This window comes from Gossypium raimondii, chromosome 1, assembly GCF_025698545.1.
Source record: "Gossypium raimondii isolate GPD5lz chromosome 1, ASM2569854v1, whole genome shotgun sequence".
Classification (NCBI taxonomy): Eukaryota; Viridiplantae; Streptophyta; class Magnoliopsida; order Malvales; family Malvaceae; genus Gossypium; species Gossypium raimondii.
Window position 1 is genome coordinate 23,803,873 of NC_068565.1, and position 9,205 is coordinate 23,813,077.

At 34.7% G+C, this 9,205-nt stretch overlaps 1 non-coding gene across 1 annotated transcript; it reads left to right on the forward strand.

The window, feature by feature from the left end:
• The first annotated feature begins 4,321 nt into the window (after positions 1 to 4,321).
• LOC128032734 (small nucleolar RNA R71) lies at positions 4,322 to 4,428 on the forward strand. Its single transcript, XR_008189027.1, has one exon. It is a non-coding gene; the product is annotated as a small nucleolar RNA R71 (small nucleolar RNA).
• Positions 4,429 to 9,205: the final 4,777 nt, after the last annotated feature.

Here is a 9,205-nt window from a genome sequence, read left to right on the forward strand (position 1 = left end):
GCTAGACCGTGCGAGCCACACGACCATATGATAGGTTTTCTAGGCCAGACGGGCATGTGGGCCCATTTTCTGTAAATTTAGTTAAGGTTGTATTCAAAGTGTGATTTAAGGTTAGACACTTCGTAGGTTCCGTAATGTGTTTTGTATGTCATTAAATTATGAAATCTGATATTTTACTTATGTTATTACAAATTCTGAAAGAATGATAGTATGTTCTGATATGTATAACATGTATGATATATATGCATCTGTTATCTGATTAGTGTTTGCATGTGCATTGGGGTGGGACAATGATGTGATGGAGGAAGTGTAGCAGTTTAATGATCTACATTCTTTGGTGGTTTTAACCACATATCTGTTCTACTGGCTTGACCAAACTTTTCTGATTCGGGTGGTTTAACACATTATTTCTGGCAACTTGTTTGCATTATTTTGAAAAGTGACACACACTCACTTATAGGTATGTGGGGTTAGATGGGTATTTAATTACCCTAATTGATGTGTATCGGATGGAGGTAGGATCTGTTTTGGTGCCTATTTCTATATCTGCATATGTATTTGAATTTGTATTTGTATCTGCATCTATAACTGTGCTTGGATCTATTAGTATGATTGTATCTATTTCGTTCTATTTGTTTGGGCTGAGTTACACACTGAGCTTGTTAGCTCACCTTTACTTTTATCCTCTCAGGTAATAAACAAACATAGGATCGAATGGCGTATAGGAGCTCGAGTTGGTTTCTCTGAAATAAAATGGTTAATAAAAGGCTATGTGTTTATTATGGACTTTTCGGGCTTTTTGGATTGTAAATTATTTTGGGATTTTATTTTCCATTTTTTATTTACTTTAATAGTTTTAACAACTGCTATATGTCACGTGTGAAATGATATGCGATTTCTGAAAGTACACACGTCGAATCAAATAATTAAGTGATGAGTGAGTATCGTTCCTAAGATGATCAGATTGAGGCACAAAAGTGGTCAAGTTATTATAATAATATGTGATTAATGCTATGGTAAAATTATGGTTAGTCTACAGTGGCAATTAAAAGGAATAATAATGTACGCAGTATGTGGAATTAATGAATACTTGGAAATGCTATGGCAAAACAAGAGTATAAATGTAATAAAAATTATGAGAATTCCTATGGGAATATTATGTAAATGATCAAGTAAATAAGTAAGAATGATATGGTAAAGATACGGCGGCAAAGAATAAAGGATATATGATGTTGATTTGGAAGCTTTGGATTACTAAGAATCTACCCTTACTTTTAATAATGCCTCAACAAAATCATACTCAGTTTACTGCTCAAAAGAGTTCTAAAATGATTTGCTTCTCTAGAGAGCAAAAACCTTAAGTTACCCTGCCCGTGTCTATAGGCCTTAATATGGTACCCTGTATTGTTTTCCTTATGTATGAATGTTGCTCTATGTCTAGAGTCTACTACAAGTATCGATCAAGTACTTGCTCATATAATTCATTACTAAGATATCTATATTCTCCCTTATTTAAATAATGTTGTGGCAATATAACTAATTCTTGGTTTTAAAAATCCCTAATTTCATTAAAAGATAGCTACTATATCCCCCTAATAAAACAAACACACTAAGTATAAAACATCCTATTTGTAGGAATTAATTTTCAAGCATCTTAAACTAAGATAAATTCACCCAATCCACTGTCATATGTTCTAGGTATATCGAAAAATATAAACTCATCATCGAACATCATAAGTATAAATTGTACTTCTTATAGAAAAAACAGTACTTCAATGGTTGCAATGCAGTGGCAAAACATCCATATTCTATAAAATGCAACCTAAATGCACAATACACCCCCAAACTTATGGGATGCATTGTCCTCAATTCATGAATAGATATATGTGAACTATTTATATACAAACAATGCCATGGCAAAATATATGCAATGCAATATGTATGAAAGAAAAAGAAAACTTTCGTTACTTGGACTGTATAGTAGATGCTTTATTCTATCCAACGGGTTGATTTACGAGTAGCAACCTCGTACCTTTTGTTCCTCTTCATTGGGGTCAATTTAGCCCCATCCTTGTTGGTCTTTGTGAGCTTATCAATCAATCGATCAATGTCACGATACAGTGTTGCCCATATGTGGTGCAACTAAGGAATTTGCTTCCTCTTCATCCTCATGGTCAGTCTTAATGCTGACAAACTCTATTTTCTCTAGTTCTTCATTTGGTGCTTTGAGTGCATTCTCTTCATTAGCAGGATTCATCTCAACAAGCTCGGCGTCACCGACCCCTTCCCTTCATGTAGTTTATTAAACAAGGGAAATGAAATAACTAAGAGAAATTTAAATCGACAAAATGAAATAAAAATAAAAAGAATTTTCAAGATGTTGAAGTTAAACATCTCGAAGATCAATGGCCTATTTGTCTCACTCTAAATGAGCACCCCAGAGTGCTTTAAGTGTTGTCCATTAACTTTAAATGTGTCCCCCGTTTTCATGTCCTTGACATCAATAGCTTCATATGGATATACATGACCTACCAAACATTTTTCATCAAAATTGAAAGGTCTATTTTGCTCCAGGAAAGTGCACAAGGGTCTCCGCTCAAATGAATCTTCATCACTATTAGAATTGTTGTGGCAAAATCTCGTGAACTCTTCTACTACTGTTTCTATCAAGCCAATGACATGGCATTCTTCATTCTCATCAGCACATTTTAGTGCATTAAATACATTGAATGTCACCTACTGATCATTCATCCTCATGGTCAGTTCACCTTTCTACACATCGGTTAAAGTTCTACTTGTAGCAAGAAAAGATATTCCAAGGATAATTGATAGATCTCGGCCAGCTTCAAATTCTAAATTAAGGAAATCTGTAGGAAAAACAAATTTATCTACTCTTACCAGCACGTTTTCAATTTTACCTTTCGGGTGAGCATAAGATCGATCAGCTAGTTGGAACATAACAGTAGTAGGTCTTGGTTTCCCAATTCGTAGCTTTCTGAAAATAGACATAGGCATTAGATTTATACTTGCTCCTAAATTACATAACGTCTTACCAATATAATGATTTCCAATTGAATAGGGGATAGTGAAACTCCTCGGATCCTTCAACTTCGGAGGTAGTTTATTCATCAACATTGTCTTGCACCATTCTGTGAGAGCAACAATTTCAAATTCTCCCAATCTGTGCTTTTTTGACTGTATATCATTCATAAATTTTTCGTCATTGGGCATTTGCTCCAAAGCTTTTATTAGCAGTTTAGTGATATGGAGTTGCTTCAAAACCTCCAAAAATCTTTTAAACTGAACATCCTGTTAATAATTAGGAAATCACTAATAAAAAGGTAGAAGTGGTCTTTCTTCAGGTTGTTGATGTTCTTTTGTTATGGCATTTTTGTTGGCAACATGATCTGATTTTACCATAACATTTTTCTACTTATCCTTTTCAGATGTTGTATGCTTTTTAGTTGATTTCAAGATCTTTTCATGATAAGTCTTGAGTTGTCCTTTTCTCTTGTGATATCTTTAACAACACCATTCAATTGAGTTCCACCTTTGAGACTAATCACTTTGCAATGCTCTTTCCCTTGTATTCTCTAATTCTCAGTATAGCTTGGCAATGCTCTATATGGCCTCAAATTTAAAGCATTCGCTATTTTCCCCACTTGATTCTGAAGAGCTCGTAAAGATACAGGATTACAACATCATTTTTGGGCATATAATTCTTTAGCAAAGATTTAATAGAATTTGAAGATGATACCTGACCTTGTTAAGCATTTTGCCTCGACATAGGATAATTATAACCAGGCGATGCATTGGGGATATTCTATCTTGCAATATTGTGTGAACTCTCCGCACCTGGATTATTCCAACTAAAAATCGCATGCTGGTTCCACCCTAAATTTTAAGTGTTGGAATAGGGGTTATTATTCCTGTTAAAATTACCCATGTAGTACACTGACATTGGGTTTGATGCACATTCATCAAATATATAGTCTTCACTGGAAAAAACACATGACAACTCAGTTAATTTCATCTTATGGACTGCAGTTAAATTTTTCATTACTTTAATCATATTATCTAGAGAAGATACCTGAGCTGTCAACGAAGTGATTACTTCAAGCTCTATGGTACCAGGAGCTCTCTTACTTGCCCCAACTCTCATTTTCGGATATTGATAATCACTTTTAGAAATTCTTCCAAAATCTCATATGCTTCATTACAAGTTTAATCAAACAAATGGCCATTGGCGGACGCATCAACTACCATCCTTGTATATGCATTCAGCCCATTATAGAATATTTCCATCAGAGTCTAGTGTTGAAATCCATGCATTGAGCATTTCCAAATTAAGTATTTAAATCGTTCCCAAGCTTCATATAGTGTTTCATCCTCTAATTGCCAAAAGGATGTGATGTCATTTCTAAGCTTGGAATTCATGTTCGATGGATTATACCGTAGCAAAAACCTTTGGCAAAAATCATTCCATGATGCCACTACTCCCGAAGGCAAAGCATTGAACCATGCTCTTGCACGATCTCTTAAAGAATATGAAAATAGTTTAAGTCGTAAAGCGTCTTCAAGAACACCCTGCTATCTAAACGAGTCACAAACCTTTAAGAGAAAGTCTTAAATGCAATCTTGGATCTTCAGTAGGTAATCCACTAAAATGTCTTACTATTTGCAACATCTAAAACATTACCTATTTCAACTCGAATTGCTGAGCATGTATTTGTGACCTACTATCCTTAGATCCAAATTATCCAAAATTGGCACAACATGCTCTCGAATGGGTCTGTCTTGGTCCTCCATCACTTGACGAATAGGAGGATTAGCATCTTGACCATTCAGATTTTCATTGAAACTAGGATCATTCTCGTTTCTGGCCATTTTTCGTAATTCTTTCCACCTTCTTTGTAAAGTTATTTCAATCTCTAGGACAAAAGAATATTTTTTATTAGCAGGGATGCCTCTTATCATGCACTGATGGAAAACCTATAGAAAAAATATAACTAAGTTAAATAAAACTAATATAACTAAGTAAATAACAAAACCAATTTGCAACAAATTGCCGATCCCCGGCAACGGTGCCAAAAACTTGTCGCATGTGAAATGATATGCGATTTTTGAAAGTATACATGTCGAATCAAGTAATAAAGTGATGAGTGAGTATCATTCCCACGAGGATCGGATTGAGGCACAAAAGTGGTTCGCACGTAAGTATTTGTGTTTTATCTTCTCTACCTTTTCTTGCTTATTGTTTATACAAGTTGATCCCTAACAAATTGGTATCAAAGTTAGGTTCAGCTTTCGTAGATCAACTTTGTTCAGTGACACAACAAAAAATTTATATATCGAGAAGTTTGACTGGATCATAAATTTCAATTTTGGTAGTTTCGGATAATTACAGAGGTAGTTGATGTGCCTAAGGACAAGGGTGATGATTCGTTGTTCTCCACATATAATCCAGCTGAAGGTGGAGTCATGTCAGGTATCAAACATGTGCTTGATTTAGAGAAGAATATCATTTACTTTTTTTCTTTAAGACTTGAGTTGTTCACAGAGTGTTTGAGGTAATGCTGGTCGTAGAGGGTTACAATCAGGTGGAGAGAGTCTCTCCTGTTAGAATATTACTGGCCCTTGTTGCATTATACAACTTTGATTTGAAGACTAGGAGTCTTTTAGTTTCCAAGTTCGAGCACAATTTAGGCTTGTTTGATATTTTGCAAAATCGAGTTATGCCCATGACGGCGCATGGAAAAGGAGGCATGATAAATACGAATCAAGGTGGAGATTTGTGGGGTATGCCTAGTATTTCTGGATAAACAGATGGCGACATCGTGATGACACGACTCGAGATGTCACCACGAGGAGAAAAAGGCATCACGATTTCATGGCGTGTTCTCCCATTTGGCAATCGCATTTTAGACTTCAAGTAAGACTGCTTCTCCCCGTTGGACTCTAATTATTTCAGGGATATTTTAATATGATTAGAACTCTAATCTAAACCTATTTAAATGGATTTTATTTGAGGGTGACAAGATGTAGTCGCATATGAGTTTTGGTGAGAGTTTCGTGGTAATTATGGAGATAATTTTATATGCCTTTTGTGAATGCTTTATGAGATTTAGGGTTTTGTTTACCAATTTGTTCTTTGAGATTTTGAGCTTTGTATTTGGGGTTTTGGGTAATATATGTTTAGTACATTTATGTTAATTTTCTCCATATTGTAGTCTCGTTTGTTTACTCATTTAGCGAAAAGTTGATACCTCATTTGCTCATGGTTTTTCCCTCTTTAAGGATTTTCCACGTAAAATATTTGTATCCATTCCTCTTCACTTTTACTACTTTGTTGTTAATACGGGCTAATCCCCAATATATACCAAATAATAAATAGAATTAATTTTTTATTTATTTTTATTATTTCTACTAAACACATCAATAAATAATATTTTTTATGTTTCTATAATTCTACACCTTCAAGCTAGAGCATAACTAGAAGGGATAAACAGCGAGCATGGGCCCTTTAAGCGAAGTGATATAATTGCAATTTTAGTTCCTTTCCATTATAAATTATTCAATTTAAGTTGTATTTAAATTATTCTTTTTACATTTATTCATTCAAACTTTTAAAATATTATTTTTTGCTCTTCCAACATCGAATTTCTGACTTCCCCTCACCTTTGAGCTTAAGTAAATATATAATGAATCATAACATTTTCATTAACATTAGAATAATGTTTTGTCAAGTCAAAACTCATGACTTGATAGATCATTGATGAACAAAAAAAATTATATTTTTATGTTTTAAAGTGTATTTGATATATTGTATTTTAAAATTGTTTATTCAACAAAATAATCTAAAAATTTAATATGGGTCGGATCGGGTTAAGCTTGGACTTAATTATTATATTGTGGGTTAAGCTTGGGCAAATTTTTCGACCCATATTTCAAGCCAACCCAAATCCTACCCGACGCATGATCACCTCTACCCTCACCTTTGAGTACTTAATTGCTAAAGAAGTTAAAGAAGTTATTTCTAGTCTGTTAAAGAAGTTAGCTAGCTGTTAAGTAAAGCAATTAATTGTTAGCTGAAGTTGTTACTTCTAGTTTGAGTACGTGATTGCATTAAATACCCATAATACTACATTTGAAGTAGAATCTTTTTTCTGATATAATAAAGAATTCTTCTTTTCTTCTCTCTTTTCCAACTCTAAAATGGTATCAAGAGCTAGGTTTCTCTCAGTATAATAGTTTTTTTCTTCTTTTCTGATTTCATGGCTACAGAGGACATTCCAGTTGTTGATACTCCTCGTCATTCCTCCAACACTGGGAATGCAGTTCATTCTCAAGATAATGGTGGCATGGCTTTGCAAACGGTTCATTATTTCTCAAAACATGACACGATCAAACTTGGTAAAAATAATTTTATTTTATGGAAGCATCAAATTCTATTGATTCTTGAAGGATATGATCTTGAAGGGTATATGTTGGGCACGGTTGTTGTTCTTTCTCAATTTGTACCTGGGAACGAGGGCCAGTTAATTGAAAATTTAGCTTTTCTTGTCCACATGAAATAGGATAAGTTTTTAGCTTCTTGGTTGTTGTCTACAGTCAAATATGATGTATTGGTGTATCTCACAAAGGCTAAAACTAGCTTTGAAGTTTGGACAATAATTGAAAGAAGGTTTGATGCAAAGTCCAATGTCAAAATCTCGAGCATGCATCATGCTTTATATTCTTTAAAGAAAGCAAATCTTACTATCAACGAGTATTGCTCAAAGTAAAGGATATGAGTGATAGTTTGATTGCAGCTAGAAGTATGGTGACTGACTAGGAACAAGTCAGCATTCTTCTAGCAGGTCTTTTGATGCAATATGAATCTATCCATGTGATAGCTTCAGTGACTCCTATGTCACTTAACTTACTGACTAAGATGTTTCTTGACTGAGAAGCAAGACAGTTGGCTCTCCTAACAGAAGTCCTTTTATAGGCAAATTTGGCATCTCACTAGAAACAATATGAACTGACCAGACCAAAACATACTGAGGACTCCAAAAGCTATTCTCAGGAGTTTAGGCATGTAAATAGAGGGTAAGGAAGAGGCTAGTCTCGTAGCAGACCTTATGGTAATGGTCGCGGTCGGTCTCATTCTTAACCATAGTGCCAATTGGGTGGAAAAATTGGTAATGTGGTTCAAAACTGTTATTACAGATTTGATGAAAATTTCTCTGGTTTTGATCAAGGCTATTCGATGACAATCAATTATCATCAACTTAATGGCCAAGGTTTTCCTACTCAAGCACCTCCTTTCTCTACCATGTCTCATTGTTATGGCTCAAATCCTTCATCTTCACAGACTCACTCTCTATCCACTTAGAACACTCCTCGAGATCCTTCTTCTATCACCGGTGATCAGACATGGCATCCTGACTCAGGAGCAACTAATCACATTACTCCTAGCATGGCTAATCTCACCAATGGATCACCCTGTACAGGTACAAGTCAGATGTCTATGGGAAATGGTGAGTCTGTATCTATAGCTAACATAGGGTCTTCTACTTTATTGACTTGTCCTAGGATTTTGCACCTCAAGAATGTGATTCATGTTCCTACTGTGTGTAAGAACTTTCTATTAATAAGTTAGTTTGCAAGAGAAAATGGAGTTTATTTTAAGTTTCATCCATTTCTGTGCTTTGTGAATGATATTCAGACAAGAAAAACTCTGCTGTGGGCTATATGTAGGTTTGATAATTCTCATGCCACTTCCAACTCAACTACTGATGTTCGAGGATTAAGATCAAAGCTTATGTGCAATGCTCACCTTGTATCTTCTGTAGAGTTATGGCATAACAAACTTGGCCATCTCTGCAATAACACTCCGATTTATGTTTTGCGTGATTCTAACATTTCTTTCAGAAACAACAACTTACCTCATATGTGTTTAGCTTGTCAACTAGGCAAAGCTCACAAGTTAGATTTTGGTTCTTCAAAAATAATGTATTCATTACCTTTTGAATTAGTTGTGTCTGATGTTTGGGGACCTACACATATGTGATCAAATAATTTCCTATATTATGTTTCCTTTGTGGACATGTATAGCAGGTATACCTGGTTGTACTTTATCAAGAGTAAGTCTGAGGTTTTCAACTGCTTTTTTCATTTCTAAAAACTTGTTTGGGTTCAATTTGGTTGTTCCATCAAAATG